Here is a 24,095-nt window from a genome sequence, read left to right on the forward strand (position 1 = left end):
CCAGGTGGGCCAAACTTTTTTGATTTTCTATTTATTATTTAGTAGTGCATTACGATGGGATAAAAGAAAAAAGTAAAACCATTCTAACCGAACTCCCTATCCTAACTCAGCGGTTAAGGCCACGCACTCTTGACCCCTCGACCCGCGCTCGAATCTCAGGTGGGCCAAACTTTTTTATATTTTTTTACTAAAAGATGGCGGCAGGGCCCTTCACTGCAAGTTTTGGTTTTAAAACCGATAGTGATAGCTTCTATCACAATCGGTTGCTCAAACCGACATAGAAGGCCAAATTCACTGTCAGTTTTTAAACTAAAACCGACAGTGATGTGTAAATGCTCCTCACATGCCAATAGTGCTCCCATGACCACAATAGTTGGAACACTGCTCCCACCTACCATGACAACTTTAGTTTAGAAATAAAAATATATCACGACTGCTAGCCCATATAAAATTGCCCTCGGCTAGGAGCTAGCCTCTCCATGCATGTTGGTTTTAGCCATGCCTTATCAGCCATGATACAATGTTTTCCTCTCACAATAAATTGGCAGTGATATCCATGCCCCCCTATATAAAACAAACTACCAGCCACATACATCTATCCCAACCACCCACGAACTCTCTTAGTCTCATTTCTCATGTTTCACTCTCACTTCTCAAGACATCCACTCTCTCTCTACGTGATTTGGTCATGGCTCCTGCATTTTTCAATGGTATTGATATGTTGTCTTCTCCAATATTCTATATATATTCATTTGATCTATATATTCATGTTTCTTTGCATTCTACATTTATATATATTCTTATTCCTTGCATTCGAAATATATTTAATTATGTTGCCACATTTTACTTGGAAGAATTTTTTGTGCATATATTTTATGTTCATATTTTTTTGCATTTTATCGATCAGGTGGTATGAACAATGGACCGCCCCCACCACAAGAACCAGGTTTCCACCTTGGCGATGAGCCATTCGCTCCTAATGTGTCCATTCCACGGTTCCCTATTCCAGCTATTATATGAAATATTTTCCAACATCTTTTGTTTTTTATGCTAACAAATAAGTATAATTAGTTTAATATCATTGTTGCATTCATATATGTCGCAGACTATATCCCCAATAGATTGCCTGCGAACAGCACTTAGCTAGTTCTTTATCTCGGACATCATCGAGAACACGTCATCTAATGCAAGTGGTCGGCTATGGACATGTGAACTCAGTTTTTTCATCCCTGTGAGGGGTTCAAATCATCGGAACCGTATCCATGAAACGGGAATACATAGCCGGATGTGATAAGCGCCCAATTAAGTGCCGTGCGTATCTGTTTAGAGGCACTTCGATGTATTTGCTATGATGTGCCTGATTTCTCACACTTCAAGGCACTTGCTTTGAATGCTGGTGATATCCCCGTCCTGCAAGCAAGCGAATGGTTTGCGAGCTACAACCATGCGGATGTGGTAAAATGGTGACTTATACCTGAGTCGTGGTTATTTGTTGTTTATGATTGTAATAACATTCTCTAATTTTTTTTCTTTTTCTCCGCATGCAGATTGCGCTCTAGGACCTTACCTATGCCGCATGTGGCTTCTAGGCCATTCTAGACCAAGCTACAAAGCAACTCGGGTACGATTGGGACTTCTGCAATGGAAACCTCGGCCAGCTCATTATAGAAGAACGTTAGTATTGCATAAGGATTACTAACAGGGGCAGTGGTCGTTCAGTAGGTTACATCTATGGCTGACTATTCTTTCGGTATTGTGAGGCACGAGTGCACTCATATGGGCATTGGAGTTCATCGATACAAGCGGATACATAATCCATGACATCAATTATCATATATGGCTACAGAGGCATGTTAGTGTGCGTGGCCCGATCGATCCTAACAGTGATTCTGATAGTAATTAATGTTTATTTAGCTAGGTTTTCAAGGTCGTAGTTTAATTGGGTTCTAATTTCAATATGTATGGCTTTATGTGTTTAATTATTGTCATGCATGTAATTCGTGTAACATTTGTTGGGCAACTAGAAATATACATTTTGGTGTCATATTGGTCTCAAAATTATTCTCAGGCTTGCACGTGCCACATGTGACGGAAACACCAAGTTTGGGATTTTTCGGAGATGGTTTGCTACTTTTTGAGGTTTAATTGAATTTCCGCACGACGACACCGTTTAATTATAGGTTGAACTGAGTCTACCCATGAAAAGATCAGGAATGGTGCCAAACTTTTACACAGTCTCTAATGTGCCCTTGGGATAAGAATTTTGTGGAGGTGGATGAAAAAATCTATTGGGTCCAAGATGAAATTCACCCTCGTTTATCTCATTCGACACAGAGAAAAATATAATAAATAAAAAAAGATCAGAAAAAGCTCAAATGCTGTGTGGGGTCTTTAATTTAGGTGTACATGCTTATAAAAAAATTTAAGTCATTTTGACATAGGCGGAGTATACATGCTTCATAGAGGTACACGTGCCCTTTCATCGAACCATGACTATACACATAGGTTATCAAAGTTTCTGTGGTTCATAGGCATTCTGGTGTCGTAATCATCTCAAACTTTTTCTTAGGCTTGCACGTGCCACGTGTGAAGGAAACACCAAGTTTGGGATTTTTTTTCAGAGATGGTTTGCTACTTTCTGAGATTTAATTGAATTTTTGCGCGATGACACAGATTAATTATATGTTGAACTGAGTCTACCCATGAAAAGATCTAGAATAGTGCCAAACTTTTACACAGTCTCTAATGTGCCCTAGGGATAATAATTTTGTGGTGGATGAAAAAATCTATTGGGTCCAAGATGAAATTCACCCTCTTTTGTCTCATTCAGCACACAGAAAAATTTAATAAATAAAAAAACTGATCAGAAAAACCTAAGATCCTGTGTGGGGTCTTAATTTGGGTGTACAAGCTTGCCAAAAAATTTCAAGCCATTTCGACATAAGAATACATATGCTTCTATTTATTCAGTTTATAAAAGAATTTTTTTAATATATATAAACATCACTGTCGATTTTGAAAAACCGGTATTGATGAGAATAAACCGACAGTGATACTGGTTATCACTGTCGGTTTATTTTTGAAAACCGACAGTGATGAGCTATTTCCCAAAATAAATTAATAATTTATAAAATAGAAAAAAAAATTAGGCCACCTGGACTCGAACACGGGTCTCAGGGGCTAAGTTGAGGGGTCTTAACCATTGCACCAGTAGGAGGAGTTCGAAAGAAAATAAAAACTTATCCTACTTAACACCTAACTACTATACAACATCACTGTCGGTTTGGGGAATGACCCGACAGTGATGTACCCCATCACTATTGGTTTGCAAGCAAAACTGGCAGTGATGAGCTATTTCCCAAAATAAATTAATAATTTATAAAATAGAACAAAAAATTTTGGGCCGTCTGGGACTCGAACATGGGTCTCGGGGGCTAAGTTGATGGGTCTTAACCATTGCGCCAGTAGGAGTCCAAAAGAAAACGAAAATTTATCCTACTTAACACCTAACTTAACACCTAACTACTACACAACATCACTGCCGGTTTGGGGAGTGACCCGACAGTGATGTACCGCATCATTGTCGGTTTGCAAGCAAAACCGACAGTGATGAGCTATTTCCTGAAATAAATTAATAATTTATAAAATAGAACAAAAAAATTTAGGCCGCCTAGGACTCGAACACGGGTCTTGGAGGCTAAGTTGAGGGGTCTTAACCATTGCGCCAATAGGAGGAGTTCGAAAGAAAACGGAAGCTTATCCTACTTAACACCTAACTTAACACATAACTGCTACAGCACATCACTGCCGATTTGGGTAGTGACCCGGTAGTGATGTGCCCTATCACTGTCGGTTTACAAGCAGAACCGATAGTGATGAGCTACTGCTATAAAAGTGGCGCGGGTTAAAATTATCCCAATTTATTTCAACCCCACACCAATCCCTCCCCCCACCCAGGAGCACCGCCCCACGCCGGAGCACCGCCCCATGCCGTCCACCGCCCAAAGCCAGAGCACCACGCCGTCCGTGCCATGCCGGAGCACCGTGCCGTCTGGAGCACCGCATCGTCCGTCCCACCACCGGGCCTTCAGGAGCACGTGGACAGCTGCTTTCCCACCCCCACGGTGAGTGCGTGGCTCACTGCCCGCTACGTGTCTAATGAAATGTCCCGGAGCTACTTACTTGAATCAGTTTGATCATGCAGTATGTGCTGTCATACAGTTTGATCATGCAGCTGTGAATGCTAGAACCTAGGTTTGCCACATAGTGTGTGCTGTCTGTTTCTTTGTGTTTCTGGACGCATTGCTAGTAAGTAGTACATTGTTACTTAGTAGCACGTTGCTCAGCTCTATTCATCAGTATACTAATAAGAACAAAAGCGTAATTTTATTTTTGGTTACCAGGATAAACATAGCAGTGACTCGTAATACTTGATAGAAATTGCTCTTTGAACGCTAATGGTAGTTTGTTTTTAGAGTACTTGCATTTTCTCTGTGAAACAAACTTACGTTTTCTCTGTAAAACCATCTTGTGCATCATTGGAGCTTGGCTGGATACATATGTGAAACCAATGGCTGGCCTCACCTCGTAGCTTACAATTGCAACTGCGCTCCCATCAGGCGGATACTCAATGTTTTTGGAACTGTGCCACCAATGCTCAATGTTTTTGGATGTGAGGATGGAGTATATATACTTTAGACCTATAGAACTAATATATGTCCAAACTTGTCATAGAATTCTCCATGCTATCAGCATAAAGATGCATAATTATTAACTTATGCAAGATTACAAGTAATACATAGTTATATAGCCTTATGCATTAAATTGGGAATATTTTCCAACAATCCTATCTTATTATGAGTTTTTGCATGTCACTTTCCTGGGATAGTATGAGATGCATATTTGCCCCTACCAACCATGTAAGTTTTAGATCAAAGTATCACTAATTTGGAAAGATGCTTACCTGCACTGATACTTGTGAAAGAACCTCGCGCCGATGGTTGGGAGATTTATAGTGAGACTAAAGACTCTGAGACATCTCTAGGAGTATATCCAAAAGTCTTAAACTAGCTCTCTAAATCATCATTTGGTTTTTAACGAATAAAAAATATTTTTTATATCTTTCCTACATCTAATAACTATTACTAAGGCACATGAATAGCTATTTTCCAAACACTCCTATCTATGCAATGGTTGTGTGTTATTCATAAATATATTAAATTGTATAAGAATACATCATGTTTGAATGACAACCTAATTTACTTAAATGTATAGGCAACCATGGTATGGTATGTAGTGCATGTTGGTCATATGCCTAGGATTTATCGAACCTGGGAAGATTGCTATGCTCAAGTCAATCACTACCCTAGTAATTTGCATAAAAAATATAACACAGAAGCTGAAGCTTTGAGGGCCTACTATAGTTATCTGGCCTACCTTGCAAACCATGGGCAACCAGCCTACTATAGTCCAATGAATGCAAACCATGGCCATCCACTGGCGCTGGAGATCGAAGAGAAGCCACCCGCCGGAGATGTGAAGATTAGGAGAAATGCTCCTTGGTCTTGGAAAGATATCATGCTTTTATTTATGGCTATGGTCATCGCTTTTCTTATTTGGAAGTTGATGTAGGCTTAGTTTCGTACAACAGTAGGTGGACTTTGTTGTATGTGGTCAATCAAACAATGAATTTGTTCTAGGTGAACATAAGCTATTATTTGACTTTGTTGTATGTGGACTTATTATTAGACTTTGCATTAAACATATTATTAACATATGCTATTAGTAGTTGTCCACGGCTAAAACTAACCACGATTGTGTCACAGCCATGACTCGTCGTCGCCTGTTACCCTGTCGCCGAAGAACAGATCGGCAACAAGAAGCGACTGATATCGCTGGGATAGGAGAGCCGCATGATCCGACAAACGGTGATGGTGTCAATCAGGTCGGTGAGAACGAGCAGCCATGGACCCCCGTCCAGCCTGCTCGATCTGGGTCAAAATGATCAAGATGACCAGATAACTTTGGTATCATGTGACTATGTAGCCACACATGCTAATCAATTGAGAGGGTCATAGCTTACTTGGTGTCTCTAGCAGGAGCCTCCGCCGACCGAGGAGCTAGAGGGTTCGGGTAGTAGGAAGGCCAGATCCAAGCGAGGCGTGTCAAAGATTCCTGTTGGTAGGAATGCACACTGGCACATTACTAAGTTCAATGAATTCCGGGATCCACTCTCACCGCCTATAGCTTTGACCAAATACAAGACTATCCTCGGGTTACTTGTTAGGGACTTCATCCCGATTAGGTACAGGAAGTGGATTGGGAAAGATGATGACCCGTGGAGGATTCCTGAAAGTGAGAAGGATTACATATGGGATGTCAAGATCCTAGAGTATTTCACTTTCCCAACTGAGTATGATAGGGAGTTAATCAAGAAAAAAGCAAAAGAAATCATGGGGACATGCTTCAAGAATTTCAAGGGGACATTGTACAAGAATTTTATCCTCTAAAATAAAGAGCCAGATTTTGATGGTGGATAGTTTAGCAAGCAGAAGGACTTCTAGCAGCATTTCAAAGAATACAGGTTATCTGAGGAGTACTTAGCACTGAGTAGGAAGAATAAGGAGAACTCACAGAAAGCAACGAATCCTCATCATCTCGGCTCTCATGGCTACGCCAAAAAGATGCCAGAATTTGAAGTAGAACTTCAAAAGATAGATCGCTTTGCTGAGGAAGGCGTTCAGGTTGAGATAGCCGATTGGGAGCCCATATCAGTATTATACTATATGGGGAGGAATGTAAGGCATGCTGAGGACAGGAGCTTTAGCACCACAAATGAACCCATGAGTGAACTCATCCAGAGGATCTCCTAGGTAACTGAGGAGGTGAGGCAAGGGACTCACAGTTCTAATAGGGAAAAAGACGTGCTCACCTAAGCACTCGGAACCAAGGAGCACCCTAGTCACACTAGAGGAACCGGTGTTGTTCCTTGGAAACTAGCATTCCCCCAAGAATCTAACACTTACCGGAGCCACTCGAGAGGTAGAGTGGAACAGGAGGCAGAGTATTTGAGGTGACTAAAAGAGATGGAAGACAGAATGGAAGCATGGATTGAGGCGACTGTTGAAGCGTGAGTCGAGCAAATTTTGCTGTCCAAGGGGTCAGGAGTACCACAAAACCCTACTCCTACTGCCTTTAGCCCACAATTTAGGGGTCACAGCAGCCGTGGATCAACCCCGCTCGATGAAGAAAAGACGAATGTGCCTCATCCGGTGGACGGCATCACTAAACCCATCAATGTCAAGTTGTACATTCGTCAGGAATGGACAAAGGATAAGGTGGCACTTGGCTAGGCCTGGCCTATGGGAGACGGGACAATTAATGGCCGCCCAATTCCATAGGGGTACGCTTACGTCACCATTAACAGAATACTTGATAAGAACTTTAACAAGATACCCATTGAGTACCCCGTAGCGGAAGACAGGCCAAAACTTGGTCAAAACAAGGGCTCTCAAGTGGCCTGGCGCAAGCGCTTTATTAAGCTTGACCATCAATTGTCCTTTGATGATGAGGATGACTGAGAGCCTTCGCCCACCCACGATGATCACTCACCATCTCCCAACAGAGATCACTCCCCTCCTTATCCGGAGCCATCACCTCCAAGAAGATAGAGGTCTCCTTCTATTCCTCTTCGTCCGACTCCATCTTCATCAGCCCCGAGAAAAGAGACTCCTCCTCCTCCCCCTCCTCCTCCATCTTCATCAGCGCTGGGAAAACAGAATTCTTATCGTCATCCTCCTACTCCACCTTAGCCCAAAACAAGATCAAGTACATCCTCACAGTCGTAGAAAAGGTCCTTGGATTCGGTCGCTAATGCTCCCAAAGTGGACCAACAGAAAAGAAAAAGGCCGTTCAGTGGCAGCGTTACCACCTTAATGAAAGAAAAATTTACAGCACACATCTCGAAGGAAGATTATGTTAGTTTCTTCAATCTCTATGCCTCACTGCCTTTGTATTTGTTGAAGTCTGAATTCGAAAGGCAAACACAGAATAAATATGCTACAACAAGAGATGAAGAAATACACAATAAAGATTTAAGGAACATACAGAAGTACGTCGAAGACAACCCAGGATTAACCATGAAAGAGACCGCAAACATCTATTATGATGTACAAGGGACAGGAACACCGATAATGAAGTATGAAAGGGACAATCTTTTGGTTCCCGATGACTAGTATAAAAATTTGACTACATATATGCGCCAGTTGCATGAATATTACATGGCTCAAGCAACAGAGATGAACAACTTTGGTTTTGAGGTTATTATCCGTTCATCACATGTTTTCCATTATCCTGAAGAAGAGAAGTTCGATGTCGAGTGGGAGTGCTTGTTCCAGCTATACCAGAAACGCTCTCTCGATGTTCAAATGTTGACGCTGTGGACTATGTGAGTACCCTACACGCACGATATTACAATTAACTACTCTCTCGAGACAAATTGTTAACATTTGAGCACTTTCCATGATTTTATGTACGTGTATAGCAAAATTTTGCATTCTAAAAAGCAAATGGGATTACATAGGCTTCTTGGACCCCTTGTGAGTCAATGAGAGGACATGTCTAGGCCTCTATGGATGTGACGTGGAAGACCTGAAACAGAGATTAATTGCTGTTTTCGATAAATTCACGACGAAGAAGAAAACCCATATACTTCTAGCCTACAACTTCGAGTATGTGTTCTCGACTTTTAATTTTATGCTTCTTTTTTCGTTAAGATTATTCGATAATTAGGATTCTGTGATTGTAGCAACCATTTTGTCTTCATTTGTGTCAATCTTGCAAAAAATCTGATCGAGGTGTGGGACTCGAAGAAAAAACCATTTCATCATCTGGATGCACCGGTGGCAGTGCTGAATTAGTAAGCGATCCTAATAACATATTATTTTCTAATCACACATATCGCTTTCCCTTTAATATTGCTCAGTGTCCAAAGAAGACATATCACTACTACACAACAGGGATATTGTATCACTTTTTTGTAACATATTAGTCAATGTGTTACAGTAAAAGTTTATTGTAACACAAAATAGTGTGTTACAGGCTTCGATTGTAACACAAAACACATTTTTATAAAAATGTGTTACTGACAATAATTATAGTAACACAAAATTAATGTTACAAGCAAAATGTTACAAAAGTGTGCTACGTTGTAACACATGAATAGAACATATATAAAATATGTTACAAATACATGCCCTGTAGTAACATAAAATAGTGTTACAGTCCAAGTGTTACAAAGAATGGAGAGCAATAGTCCCTTAGGCGCTTCGCTCGCTTCCTCGTGCTTGTGCACGCGCGTCCCCACATGACGGACCCAGACATACACGAACCACGACAGACCCAGACATACACGAACCACGCACCTGTTTGCAAGCTTTGCCTCTTCGCGAGAAAATAGCATATTTGCGATTGCAATCGTCTGTAGACCTCAGACTCCATTCGTAGACTTTGCAAAAACTAGGCCTAACATTGGACACTTACTTTTTTTGCTATTATGTATATTTTCTCCCTTTTGTAGTATTTCTCCATATATTTCTATCTGTTCTTTTGCATGTTATGTACTGATGCGTAGCACCGTGTCCTATATAGGGTAAGCAGGTAAGCAGGCAGGCTAAGGCCGGCTAGCCGCTGCAGGCTCGTAAGCTAATCGTCGCCATAGCCACTGAGCATAAATTTTTTTATGGAATAATGAGCAAATAAAAAATCCAAAATATTAAATACAATAAAAATTCTAGGCATATGACACAATAATAAACACAATAGTCATGAGTTGATCTCACAAATCCCCGAAGTTCGCATAAACAAGTTCATCTCACAGAACCATAATTTTGTTCTAAACGAGTTCCATCACATATTAAATAAAATTCTAGATACATCTCATCACAGATAAAATCATTTATCCAATATGTAGCCTTCCCTTTAGTGTCATCATCTTTGGTGCTGACGACATCCCCGCAGGACTACTGGTGTCAGCTTGTGAAGAATACCCTCTTGTAGTATGAACACAAGCCGGCTGCACATAAGTATGGTACGACAATTAGATGTATGATAAATATTATAAAATATTATTGTATGGTAACAATATTGTCATGCAGTGTCTTATAATTGTACACCTACGCAAAAATTAAGAAATAATGTTTTGCTCTAAGTTCACAGGTACAGTCTCAGTGTCTTATCCATTGAACAAATTGTCATTATAGTAAGAAATCAATAAATTCAACAAATGAGCATCCACAATAAGAGTCACGTACTGCACCTCATGAACTATGATTGGTCATTCAATCCATTGCCACCAGCATCTGCAACATCACTAGCATCCACCGTGGTTCCCTCAATGTCTCTTCTTGCCCATTGATGTCTTACAGTTGCATTATTGAACATATCTTCAAGGTGTGTGACATGGAATGACTCATTTTCTACATCATCTTCCCATTGTTCACAACATGTGTCATATATATCTCTCGGTTTCATCTTTGTGACTACAAACCACCCAGGGTTTTCTTTGTCGTCAGAATAAAACACCTGGTCAGCTTGGTTAGGAAAAATGTATGGTTCATGATCAATCTTTTCTCCTATATGTATCAGGTGTGAGAAATTAACAAGTGTGTAGCCATACTTGTCCTTCTTTATTCCTCTTTTGGAAATAACATCAACCCATTCACATTTGAAAAGTACCACAGAAAATTTCCTAGAGTAGTTAAGCTCAATAATATCAATTATCCTCCCATAGTAAGTCACATCACCTAAAACTAGCCTACCATCACTTGCACTGGCATAACTTGATGTTTTTGCAATTAGCACTACACCACTGTTTTGTGTCACCTTATCCAACCGTTTAGGCCTAAAACGGAAACCACGACTGTTGAAAGCACGGTACCTTTTTGCAGCTTCAACTGGGCCACGAGCTAGCCACCTAATGTCATCTTTAACATCATGAATGTTATTTTCACTCTCTAACTGCATTATCTGTACAATTATACACAAGTTTAGTTCTGCATGTTAGTGCTACAAGTAAAGCATTTTGAGTTAAGGTACTTACATGACTTCTAAACCATTGATGGAACCTCTGATTTTGGATGTTCTCAACATTTCTATGGCTGGCTCTATGTCCAGTTCCTTTTCCGATGATCTCTTCAGCATGAGCTCTATAATTTACATGTAGGAAAATTTATGGGAGGCAAAAAAAAATTATGTTTACAATTTTGAGATATTACCTAAGGTATGGATCGACATCAGAACAATTGAATAGCGCATATCTATGTGCTTGTACTTTAGCCAAACCTCTCAGGACATAACTACTTGGCTTTCCAAGTGGTTTCCCAGGATGAGGAAAAAGAGTTGATGCATGTCTAGTAGAACATCCAAGTGACTCATCATTCTCGTCATTCTGTGAAAGCCTATTTGATAGGGTCTGAAAACCATCAAGAAATGTTGAACAAAAGTGCATAGCCTCTTTTGCCAGAACTGATTCTGCAATGCTGCCCTCTGGACGAGCTTTATTTCTCATGGTTGACTTCAAAACACCAAGGTACCTGCACAAACTAGTATAAATTAATAAAAACGATAATTTAGCATGCAAAGAGAAGGTACCAAACATGGCTCTTAGATTTTTATAAGGAGAACATACCTTTCCACAAAATACATTGACCAATAACATACATGACCACCTATTTTTGCCTCTGTTGCTAAGTGAAGAACAAGATGCACATTGATAGTGAAAAACCCAGGCGGGAATATCATCTCCATCCGACATAATGTCATTATGATTCGTTCTTCTAACTTCTCAAGTTCATTGATGTGGAGAACTTTTGCATTCAGTTCTCTAAAATATCCACATAGATCAAATAAGACAGATGTAACTTCATCTGGAAGAAGACCTCTCAAAGCAAGTGGCATAAGTTGTTGCATTAGTATGTGGCAGTCATGACTTTTTAGGCCTGAAACTTTTGGTTGATCAACATTTACACATCTAGAGATGTTACTAGAATAACCATCTGGAACTTTTATGTCACGAAGGACTTTACAGAATTGTTGCTTCTCCTCTTTAGACATGCTGTACAAAGCAGGAGGCAAGTAATACTTACCATTAGCCTTTTTTTGTGGATGTAAATCTGGCCTGATGTTCATTTCTTGCAAATATTTCCTTGCCTGTAGGTTGTCCTTTGATTTGGCATCCATTTCTAAAAGTGTCCCAAATATATTTTCACACACATTCTTCTCTATGTGCATAAAGTCAAGATTGTGCCGTAGCAAATTATACTTCCAGTAAGACAAAGAAAATAGGCCACTAACACCCTTCCAGGTTTTAGACTTCTCAAAGTCACTAATTGATTTTATCTTTCCCAAAAGAGATTCTCCAGAATAAGAAATAGGTCTGGACCGATGCTCTTCGGTTCCATCAAATGAACTAGCATCATAACGGAACTCATGGTCAGCGGGTAGAAATCATCGGTGTGCCATGAAACATTGCTTGACACCATGTTTCAAGCGCCTTGAACTTGTTTCATCATCACAGGACACACAACCCAGCTGTCCCAGAACACTGTACTGTGCCAGTATCCCTGTCCCAAGGTAATCACTCATAGTATGCAACACTGTAGCATAAAGTTGAAATCTCTCATGTCGAGATGCATCATATGTAGACATACCAGTGTCGAACAACTCATTTAGCTCATCATAAACTGGCTGCATAAATATATGGAAGTTCTTTCCAGAGTAACCAGGAATTATTAGAGTGAGCATAAGAGAAGAAGCTTTCATGCATAACCATGGTGGAAGGTTGTATGGTACTAATACAACTGGCCAACAACTATGGGTAGAATTGCACTTCCCAAATGGGTTAAAACCATCTGTTGCTAGTCCAAATCTCATGTTTCGAGAATCTGATGCGATGTGAGGGTGGAGGGAATTAGTCATTTTCCAAACCTCTGAATCAGCAGGATGGCTCAAAGCACCATCCTTTGTACGCTCCTCATCATGCCATCTAGTTAACTTGGCTATTTCCTTGTTCATAAAAAGCCTTTTAAGTCTAGGTTTGATTGGAAAGTAATGCAATACCTTGTTTGGGGTTGCCTTTCTTCTTTCCTTTTTTGTCAATGATGTTTCATCTGGCTTATTTTTCCATCTTGAAGCTTTGCATTTTGAACAGAAGTCATCATCTTTCTTGTCTTTCCAATAGAGCTGACAATTATTTGGGCATACATGAATCTTCTCATATTTAAGGCCAAGCTTTGCAACGATCTTTTGAGCCTCCATGAATGTTGCAGGAATATTTGAACCTTTTGGGAGAGCTACCTGTAAGATTTGAAGTAGATCATTAATTGATTTATTGCTCCATTTGTTGGTTGATTTCACATGAAACAATAAGACAAGGAAAGAAAGTTTTGACAGCTCACATCCTTCCCATAAAGGTTCATCAGCAGCCCTAAGCAAATCAAAGAAATCTTCTGTTTCCGCATCTGGTCCATCTTCAGGGGAACCAGATGCATGAGGTCCATTTGTGTGATGTTCAGTATCTATATATCCAAAGGTTTCTTGAACTACTTGCCGCATATTAGTGTTGAAACTTGGACGTGCTAGGCTCTGAATCTTTGTTTTTCTTTGAACATGGCTCTAAATCTTTGTTAGCAGAGATATAAGATGATGTTTCCCCATGACAACCCCATATAGTGTATCCACGCAGCATTCCATTACACAGTAAGTGCTCATACACTGTTTCTTGCGTTTGTAACCGTCTGTTGACACATTTGACACATGGGCACTGAATCTTTGCATCGGACCTTTTTCCACTGTAGGCAAACTTAATAAAACCTTTTACTCCAGCTATGTACTCATCACTTGGTCTTTCAGATTGCAACAACCTCTTAATAGCATTTAAGTCCATTAATTCACTGAAAACAAGAAATACTATCACTGCATTAGTTTATTTATCCTTGTTACGAGCGATGAAAAATCTATAATAGTTGCAATAAAGAAAGTAGATTTGGATCGTCCACCTTGTTTTAACTTCACAGGAACCACAATAGCCTTCCGATGGGACTGTCTGCTATGATTCTAATAGCCTCCTCGAAATATAACCACTGTGATGATGAAACAATTTGACTATTTCTTCAGAGGACTGCTAAAAGAAAAAAGTTTGGGAGGAGAATTACAATGAATCAGAATACTTTGCCAATATAGCATGTACAAGAAAGACTTCAGATTTCACTCACTTGGCAATGCTCTTGCAAAATGTTCATAATAGTTTCTACAAATTTGGTTCTCTGAACTTGGACCTCTGGATTTGGTTCACTGAAATAAAATGTGCTCTAGTTGTCAGTATGAAAATATATGGCTCAGAGTTGCAGGATGCATCACTATATGCATTCAGCTATGATTTCTTTTAAAACAATTCAGCTATGTTTTCCATGATACTATAATGAATCCTATCTGAAGTAGTATAGTGTTGCCTGAAGGAGCTATAGTCAAGGTGCTGTGTGCTGATGGACAATGCTGAAATTAATTGTAAAAAAAAATCCATGAACTTTTGCTTCTTTTTCCTTTGATGATAAATGAGGAAGTGTACAGCCTGCTAATTATTGCCTCATGATGTATGCCTAGGGCAATAAGAAAATTGGATAATTCCACAAAAAACAAAGGATGTTGGATATATGGCAGCCTGTACAGATCACTGAACAAACAGTGAGTAGCTACAATTGTGCAGCTGCTAGCTTTGGCTGCTGATCTCCAATAAAACAGAGCTATGGGTATCTACTGCCTGTTGAAAGCTCTGCTAGACCACCCCAATAATTCAGTGAGCCGTTATTCACTTCTGAACATGGAATTCAACCTATTTTGATTGCTTGCTATTTCTGGTCAGCTGGATAATCTGAGTTTGTATCTAAAGTTTGAGACTTGAGTGGCTTAGTGTTTGGCCAAATTAGTTCTTTTATGTGTTTTCTTCAGAGCTATGAAGACCAAGATATATGTGATTCTTTTTCTCTAATGTTGTTTTTTGTTTCTGATCTCTATGGCCTGTTTCAGTCCAATTAATATTTTAGCATGCTAAGTCTAGCAACTACTAACACACCTGTCAGTAAGAAGTTCATCTGCCGAGAGATGTGCATTGACCACTTTTTAAATCTTTGTACACTGAAAATACATGATTTGCATTCAGAAAGAAGCTCTTCCACCATATCTACCTGATAGTGAGCAGACACGATAGGCTACAATAACTATATCTTTACTACCTCTTGCATTCGCTTTTAAGTAGGCTATTATATTCCACAGATTCTTCATATTCTTCAGAATTTTCAAAAAAAATGGTGGACAGGAGGGGCCCGACCTGCGTCCGCGCCAGGAACGACCGCCGGGGAATGCCGCCGGGGGACGGTAACTTCCGCACCATGGACGGCCACCGCGCCGTGGACGCCGGCCAGGGACAGCCGCGCCCCCGCCTGCACCGGGACGCCAGCAGGGAACGACGGCGTCCGCGCTGGGGACGACGACCGTGGATGGCCGCACCCGCACCTGGGCCTGGGCGGCGGCGTCCTGGGAGCTATGACGAAGGAGGGAGCGGGGAGAAGCCTGTGCCTGGGCGGTGGTGGCCTGGGACCTATGCGACGACGAGCGGAGCAAACCGGCCTAGACTTGGGCGGCGGCGGCGGCCGTTCTGCGACAAAGCCAGAGGGAATGGGAAGCAAACTACGCCTCAGATGGCAGCTAGTACAGATCCGATGGCCGAGAATCCGATTGTTTTGAAAGCCCAAAACAACCGGTTATGCTGACATCAGGAAAAATGTTTTTAAGTGCATAATTATTTCTGAAAAATACATATTGAAATTTTATTTTAAATCCCTCAAATTTTAAAATTTATAGCTTTTTATTCCAAACTTTGTTTTCATCTGATCCCATTATTTGAGAACTTTCGGATGTCAAATATGGAACTCATGATTTTGGGAAATGCTAGCGTCCAAGCGCGTACAAATTCGCCGCTCGGCGCGCACACCCGATCCATCGCACGATGCTCGCTGCTGCTTTCCTTGGCCGTCGATTCGCTGGTGCCACCGGACAAGAAACACCGCCGCCCCCAGAGAAGAAGCACTGTTGCCGCCGCCGGAGAAGAAGCATTGTCACCGCATATGATTTTGTTGAGGAGGTCGCCTTAGTTTGCCATGGCCGCATCAAGAGAGGGGGAAGGGGAAGAAGGTGGTCGTCACCAGCGGTCGGAGGTGGTGGAGACGGGGGCAAGCTTAGGGGCACTAGATATAGAGCTGGAGAGAACCGAGCATAGCTTGGATGGCAAGAGCCCGTGGTTGGTCCTAGCTTAGCTACCTTAGACTGTGGATATGCCACATTCGTCGTTAGGGTGACGTGCTCGTCACAGTTCGAAGACAAGGTGACAACTTCATATACCTCTTAGCCACGTCCAGTCTCTTCGTATAGGTGTAGATATAATTTGCGCACTAGGTGTGTTTGTGAGTGTGTGTGTGTGTGTGCGTTTGTTGTGGTGTGAGTTGGTGCGTGAGTCCCGGATACTACAACTTGCACATGAAGAGTTGAGATCTCAAAAAAAATATGGAGTCGGACGAGGTGAGGAGGTGGACGGAGAACGATGTGGCGCCAGTGGCGGGGAAGACGCGAGGAGGAGAAGACGAGACGGAAGGTGTGCAGAATGTATGGAGCCGAACGGGGCGAGAAGGTGGAAGGGGAACTGACATGGCGCCAGTGGTGGGGGAAGACGTGAGGAGGAGAAGACGAGGGGGAAAGGTGTGCAGACCGAGCAACTTTCACCTGCACGCGTAGGCATTATCCTGGATGAAACCATATGCTCTATAGCCATAAGTGAAAGTGTAGTGGTAGTTAATAATACTCGTTTCAAGAAACTATTTTTCATTAATATTTATCATATTAATAATAGTAATATAATTGGTCACATTAATTTGGTGCCATTAGTTATATAAAAATTCATTTATGTGTTAATGTAAAAATTAAAATTATTATTAGACATTAGTTTAAAATACACTAATTTGGTACATATTATTAATATTATCACAAAACTAATATAGGTGTCATTATTAATATTATCACAAAACCAATCTAGAATCAAGAGACATGGACCATTAGTTTCCCTCCAAAAAAATAGACAAAGTATTTCCCACCAAATTTTCCCTCCGAACAATACATCTGCCGCCAAACAGATGCCCCTCTCGGTGACTCAGTCGTATCGAATAATTGAATCTAGCTGAAAAAACTCCAACTCCCTCCTCATTTCCACGAACTGAGTAACTGACTGTAGCTCCAAGGCCGGCGGTGGCGAACAGGCTCGATGGAGGCGAAGTGGCCAATTGCCGGCCGAGCGAGCGCGTCGTCGAGTTCCCCGACCCCATCAGAAAGAGAATCTCGGTCAAGCAGAGGACCGACCGCTGGCAGCTGATCCATGCTCGTGGCGGCCGGATCAGTTCGTCCATCCAGCCCTAGATCGTTAGGTATGCTTCTCTTCAACTCCTCGTCCGCTCCCACAATTCCCAAATCATTGGCCCTCTTCACAAGCGGGCCAGTCAGCGAACGGAACCCTGTGCCTGCTCGAGGTACCCGATGCCGATGTCCTAGTCTCCTACTGCCTTATCGCTCCATGATCATTGCCCTAGGCATACAAATCCCTTGGGCCTCATCCTATAGGTAGTATACACTAGAAGTATAGGAATAAAATTTGTCCAAATTTTTGTTCCATTGTTTGATAGATTGCTTCAGATATGATAATTCTAGTTGGTTGCGATGTTTGACAAATGGTTATCCATTAGTTAATTAGGCAAGGTTTGATAAGTAAAATCAGTTTTCCACAACTCTGAATGTGGTTTCAAGTTACAGTTTCACAGTGCCCATCTTCTGAATTCAAAAGTCTAAATGACTTGAATATGCCAGATACGCTGGGTGACAGAAGTCTGCAGCTGTATGTAGTTCTGCTCTGTTTTCCTCAACCTCACAAGTGGTATTTGCCTCATATAGGTTGTGAACTGATTGATCATTATGACAATTTATTTTGACTGAGGATGTCTATTTTACAACTCAAAAAAATTCTTGCATGTCTGGTCTAGTCCTGTAGATGAATAAAAAGATTGTTCTTTCTTACATCTTGATATGTGTGCAGGGTCTAATTTATTTCTCTTCATGTAAAAATATTTTGTTGGTGCCTGCAAAGATTAAAAATTTTGGCTAGTTCTGTTTTCCTGCATGTAAAATTAGTTGTTGGTGCCTGCAAAGATTAATTGTCATATTTTGCAATGGTTGGAAATTTAGCAATCTGATATTGCTATGTGCTGATATAAGGTTTCAAAATTCTATTGCCTAGTGGCATCAAATCTTTACATACCTGAGCAAAAACACAAGTATTATATATAAAGCTAATATGCCATTCCTTTTGACCATTCTATCTGAACCGTAGCACTTCACTTGTTCTCAAGCTCCAAGTTCAAATAACATTACATATATGCACTTTAATCTAATTGTTACTCTTCTGTTATCTTTATTCTTAATTTTCTATTGGTACTATATTTTATTTAGATTGTGCAACCATGGCGGTGGATAATTGGACCATAAATCTTGAATGTGATGGGGCACCTGAAGCAGAGAGACATGTGAAAACGGAAATGGACAGAGATGTGATATGCTACTGGAACCTGATTGATTTGATCAAGGATCATGGATACTCATCAGTTGACTATCTATACTACAAGCGAAAAGATAGCTTGGTTGTACTAGAACAAGATCCTGAAGTGATGAAAATGCTTAACGAGTGTGAGAGCAAAAAGATGGTTAGCTTGTTTGTGACAAAGGACAGACTGGCCACTTTAGCGCCTACCAAGTCCAACAAAGAACCATCCAAATCTAAACCAAAAAAAACTAAAGGTATTAGAATGAACATATAATTTTACTCTTTTGTATGTATATCTGATTATTCAAGTACAACTTAACTATTCCATATCATGGTAGTTATCAATGATTTATTTTCATCCAAGATTAGCCTATTCAAAATTTGTTTAGCAGGAAGAGGAGGTACAAAGAAAAAGAAAGCATTAAATTTAATGCATATTGAAGCACTATATGCTAACGAGGTTGAGCAGCGCGATGATGAGAACCAGAACACATCAGGTACAAATGTAGTTAGATCAATCTCATTCATATGGACTGTATCTTAACTAGTTACTATCACTGTCATTCTATTTTTAATAGCTGATGGCGACAAAGAACCTAAAAAGCGAAAGAGGGACTGTTTTAACACATGTTTGGGATCTACTTGACGGAGATAGGATAGTAGTAAGATGTAATAAGCTTGGACAGCCCATTGGAAAAGAAGGTGGCCTTTTAGGCCAATTTTTGGGCACCATAGCAAGAAATGGTGGTTACTGTCCGGTTGGTGCCAAAGATTGGAGAAAAGTTAAGAAAGACTATGGAGAAACCATCATTCAATTTGTACAGGTTAGCTCTTTCTTCGCTCTTAGCACCTACATTAGTTTGTCTCTAGCCATCTTTGTTTTTGTTTCAGTTCGAAAATAAACCTGATATATCTTGAATAGATGAGAGGTTATTTGGGATGATGATTTGGTCTTTTTATTCAAGTGTAATTGAATTTGTGAAGTGAATTACATCTTAAGTGTTGAGTGCAGTAGCGTTTAGCTCATATAATATTGTGAGCCCACGTGGCCAGATGATAGGCAAGAGTGTTTGGTGTAGATTTCATTGTTTAAAAGATATGATTATTATCATGTCATGAAGTCAAATTCATTCTTTAGTGACTTTCTTATTTTAGACAAAGTTCTTGTATCCTCATTCATGTGAGAAATGGATATTCAAATCAATTGGAAGAGATTGGAGAAAATACAAGGCAACATTAAAAAAGACACTATTTAATCCAAAGAAGAAAAGGTCTGTTTTGAACAAGTGTTGTCCAGATGATATTGTTGAAGCTGAATGGAAGGACCCTAGTAGGATACTGGAAGTCCGAAGAAGGAAAAGTAAGGCACCACTATTTACACTGTTTGGTATTTTTTACTATCATCGTCTACTATTGTTGATTTCTACATGTATAATGGTTCATTATTTAATAATTTACTTTTCTTGTAGACCCTTAGTGAAAAGAACAAAATAAGTCGTGAAATGAGGAAGACAACTCATACAGCAGGTACATAGAGTTATGCTCGTTGGTCTGAGGACATGGTGAGTACATCTTCTCGTAAAAAAATTATATATGATTCTTCTTGCTTTTCCTTTACTACTATTTTTGCAGAGGCAAGCTGATCCTGAAAAAAAACAGCCACATAGAGCAAAGGTTTATCTAGCCACTCACAGGAAAAGGGGAAAAGGGATAAATGAGCCAGTGGTATGCTACATGCACATGGGAACTTTTTTGCAATATATAATTATTTCTGTTTTCTGATGTCTGGATTTCATTGTTGTAGGTTCAATTGGAAAATCTCCTAGACACACAACCAGAGTTAGCACAAAATAGTGAGGGCAGAGTTGCATGGGAAGGTGATGCATTACATCAGGTGTTGGGAGAAGAAAAAGCTGGACAAGTGCACGGCATGGGATTGCTTCCGGTTCCTAAACAAGTTTATGGTCGAAAAAAACACACCATTTTAAGGACATTAATATAGTTTCACTAGATGGCTCATCATCTGATGTAGAGGTTCACATGTTGGAGGAAATAAGGCAACTCAAAGAGCATTCTAGAATGCAAGACAAAGTTATCGAAGAACTAAAAAACAATCAGAGGCACAATGAGAACCAAGAAGCAACAATGGTAAGAATGTACAGCTTAATTTTGTAACTCTGTATTGAAATGTGTTATTCAAACTTTATATCTTTTCTAGGGAAAATTGTGCTAGGAGTGATCACAACAATTCTCAGAATCAAGTACTGAATTCTAAAAGAAAGGTATTTGCACTATTTTCCATGTTTTCACCTAAACTAGTATTTTGGCTTTAATATCCTTTCAAAATTTTAGAGAGTCCAGTGTGGTGCACCCAACCAGAATGAGGGATTCCTCAAACATAGGGATGAATTGGTAAAGTCACCCTTGCTTGTGAATTTAATGCTTATGCATCCATAAAGGAATTTTTATAACAGCTAATGCTACTGTCTTTTCTGTTTACTAGAATAAAGAAACATGTGAGTTTGAATTTAGTGATGATGACAATGTACTTTTATCTGGAGAAAAGGTTATCAACTGGTTTCTTGTATTTAAGAACAACAATATACTCTTAGTTTAGTACATGTTAATATTTTACCTACTAATTATCATTTGAATGATTTTGAAGTTGGAATCAGTGCCAAAGTGATAATAATGACTAAGGAAGTAGAAGAAGCAGAAGCACAGGACAATATTTGAACGACACCTCCATAATGATTTTGCATCAACAGAGGTACACTATTTCAATGTACCATTGAATAAAATATATTAGACTTGTAATGCTAGTTATTTAAGATGTCTATAACAGTGTATAAATACAATTGCCTTTCTCTTCTGTTAGTTTGATTCTTGTCAAAGGAGTTCCGCCACAAGTAGAATAATACCAAAGAAACAAAAGGTATCTATGAACCACACTTTGTTATAATTATAGTAGATTTTGTGTCTTATTATTTTGTACTTTCATTTGACATGTGTAAGGGACATCACGGAGGGCTTGTAGATACTAGAACCATTGCACACCAGGAGGTGGCTCATGACAAGGCTACAAGCTACAGGCGCCAAACACCTAAACGACTTTCTCTAATGAAGGTAGTTGAACATATCACTTGTTCTAAATGCATGATCACGATGTACAACTAAAGGGTTGCTGGTCACTAAGAGATTATGTCAAATTAATGTAGGTTGGGTCCATAGTGCTACTAATGACTTTGAAATATCCTAATAAGGCTAATGTGGCATATGCAACTCTCTTGAGCACTAATCCAGAAGCCCTTGTTGGTGGAGTTAAGATAGGAAGTCAATTCTACAAAGTGCGTATCAATCATCCTATAACAAAAGATGAGCCATTAGTGAGGCCTATGCTTGGGTGCGACAATATTGGTGATGCTCATGCCAAAGGAGTCCAAATTGCTTGGCCTTCGATGTTTGTATGTTCAAAACTAGCTTTCCTAACTTTACATCAATGTATATATGTGCCTTAATTTGTAATGTTACAACTTAAATTTTCTTTGCAGGTTGAAATGATTAATGGTTGAATTCCTACATCAATGCGCACAGGAAGAAGCAGTGGACTTTAGGAATCATAGCTAGTTCTTGAATTTTTCTTTCTAGTATGGACTACGTGTGTTTGCTCTCTTGAGCCATATCGTTATGTACATATACTACGATTTGTTCTAAACAAGCACTATGTTTGAGATCATTCCACAATATGTGGATCATGCTATGATTATGGAAATTTGTGTTTTATGTGATTTTACAGTGTGTCATATTTGTGCGATTATATAATAATCCTTGTGCCATATGTATTGGAGAAATAAATATGTGTTTCATAATCCTGAATATGTTGCAATAGATATAAAAAAGTGTTACAAACCATGTGTTGCTTTGTTTCATATACTGTGCTCTACCATAATGTGGAAGTGTTACTAGAACTAAAAAAAGTGTTACAATAGACATTCTTGTAACACTATACAAATGTTACGATAGATAAATAAATGTGTTCCACACTATGTATTCTACCATATTGTTAAGTGTTACTAGATAAAAAAAAGTGTTAGAACAAAAATCATTGTAACACTAGACAAGTGTTCCTGTAGACAAGTAGTTATGTTACAATAAACCAGTCTATTGTAACATAGCCAATTGGAACACAAAAGAAAATATGTTACTAAGTGAGCTAGTAACACTTTTTCCAATATACAGTAACACAAGTTGGTGTTACTATATCCCTGCGCTGTAGTAGCGTATCGGTGGGACGTCGGTCCCATTCAAGGTTGTCGAAATGGAGGGGAAGTACCTGTCACAGCCGGCGAGAAACAATGAATGCGAGTTTTATGTAATGTGGGCAATAGCTTCGCTACATCGGCGGGAAATCGGAAGAAGCCAATAAGTTGATGTGTATAATCTCCATTTCATTTATGTCTGTTAATAATTCAAAAAAAATAATTTACTATTCCTCTTTGGATATCATCTTTTTTGAACAACAGCACAAGAAATATAACCACCAAAGGCTATTAGACATGGAGATCGTGGCACTGCAATCGGAGCTCGCAAAATTCATCTTAGCTGAGGTATTGGAAAAAGATGGAGTATTTTTCATTGCACAATCCGTGAGGTACAAGGACCAGTATGGCCCAGAGCGGCTCGCTAGATTATTGTAAGAAGTCCGAGAATATTTCTTTTTTATTTTGAGGGATCGAGATCTGGATAAGAACATTTGAACTGTAACCAGTAACATTTGTAATGTTTAATATTGATGGACCTATCGTCTACGTAGCGTATATAAAGCGAAACCCGATTCCATGAAAAAATATAAATTAAAATCAATTAAAAAAATAATAAAATGTGAATGGGCCATCACTACCAGGTTAGCAACGAACCGACAATGTTGTCTTGCAAAACACTTGCCGGTTATCAACAAACCGACAGTGTTATCTTGCAAAACACTGCCGACTTGAGCCATGAACCGACAATGTTGTCTTGCTCAACACTGCCTGTTTGAGCCATCAACCGACAGTGTTGGCTAGCTCAACACTGCCGGCTTGAGCCATGAACCGACAGTGTAGGCTTGCTCAACACTGTTGGCTTGAGCCAAGAACCGACACTCTTGAAGGAACCATCACTGTCGGTTAGGACTACAAACTGGTAGTGTTGTTCAACTAGACACTGTCAGGGTGGAGCTAGAAACCGACACTGTTTCCTATAGATTAGTGTCGGTTTTTAAGAACCGACAGTGAATGTCAACCCCCCATCACTGCCGGTATGCCACTGTCGGTTTCAAAATCCTGGCAGTGAAGGGGGTTTTTGAATCGACAGTGATGTCCAGATCTGGGGTAGTGATTGCTAAAGATGATTTACCTCACTTTAT

The 24,095-nt window shown here is 39.9% G+C and overlaps 2 pseudogenes; one reads left to right on the top strand and one right to left on the bottom strand.

The window, feature by feature from the left end:
• Nucleotides 1-10,323: 10,323 nt before the first annotated feature.
• Nucleotides 10,324-13,942, bottom strand: LOC136460598 (uncharacterized; annotated as a pseudogene).
• A 5,188-nt stretch (nt 13,943-19,130) lies between these two features.
• On the top strand, nt 19,131-22,263 carry LOC136460599 (uncharacterized; annotated as a pseudogene).
• Nucleotides 22,264-24,095: the final 1,832 nt, after the last annotated feature.

The sequence above is a fragment of the Miscanthus floridulus genome, chromosome 6 (assembly GCF_019320115.1).
Source record: "Miscanthus floridulus cultivar M001 chromosome 6, ASM1932011v1, whole genome shotgun sequence".
Classification (NCBI taxonomy): Eukaryota; Viridiplantae; Streptophyta; class Magnoliopsida; order Poales; family Poaceae; genus Miscanthus; species Miscanthus floridulus.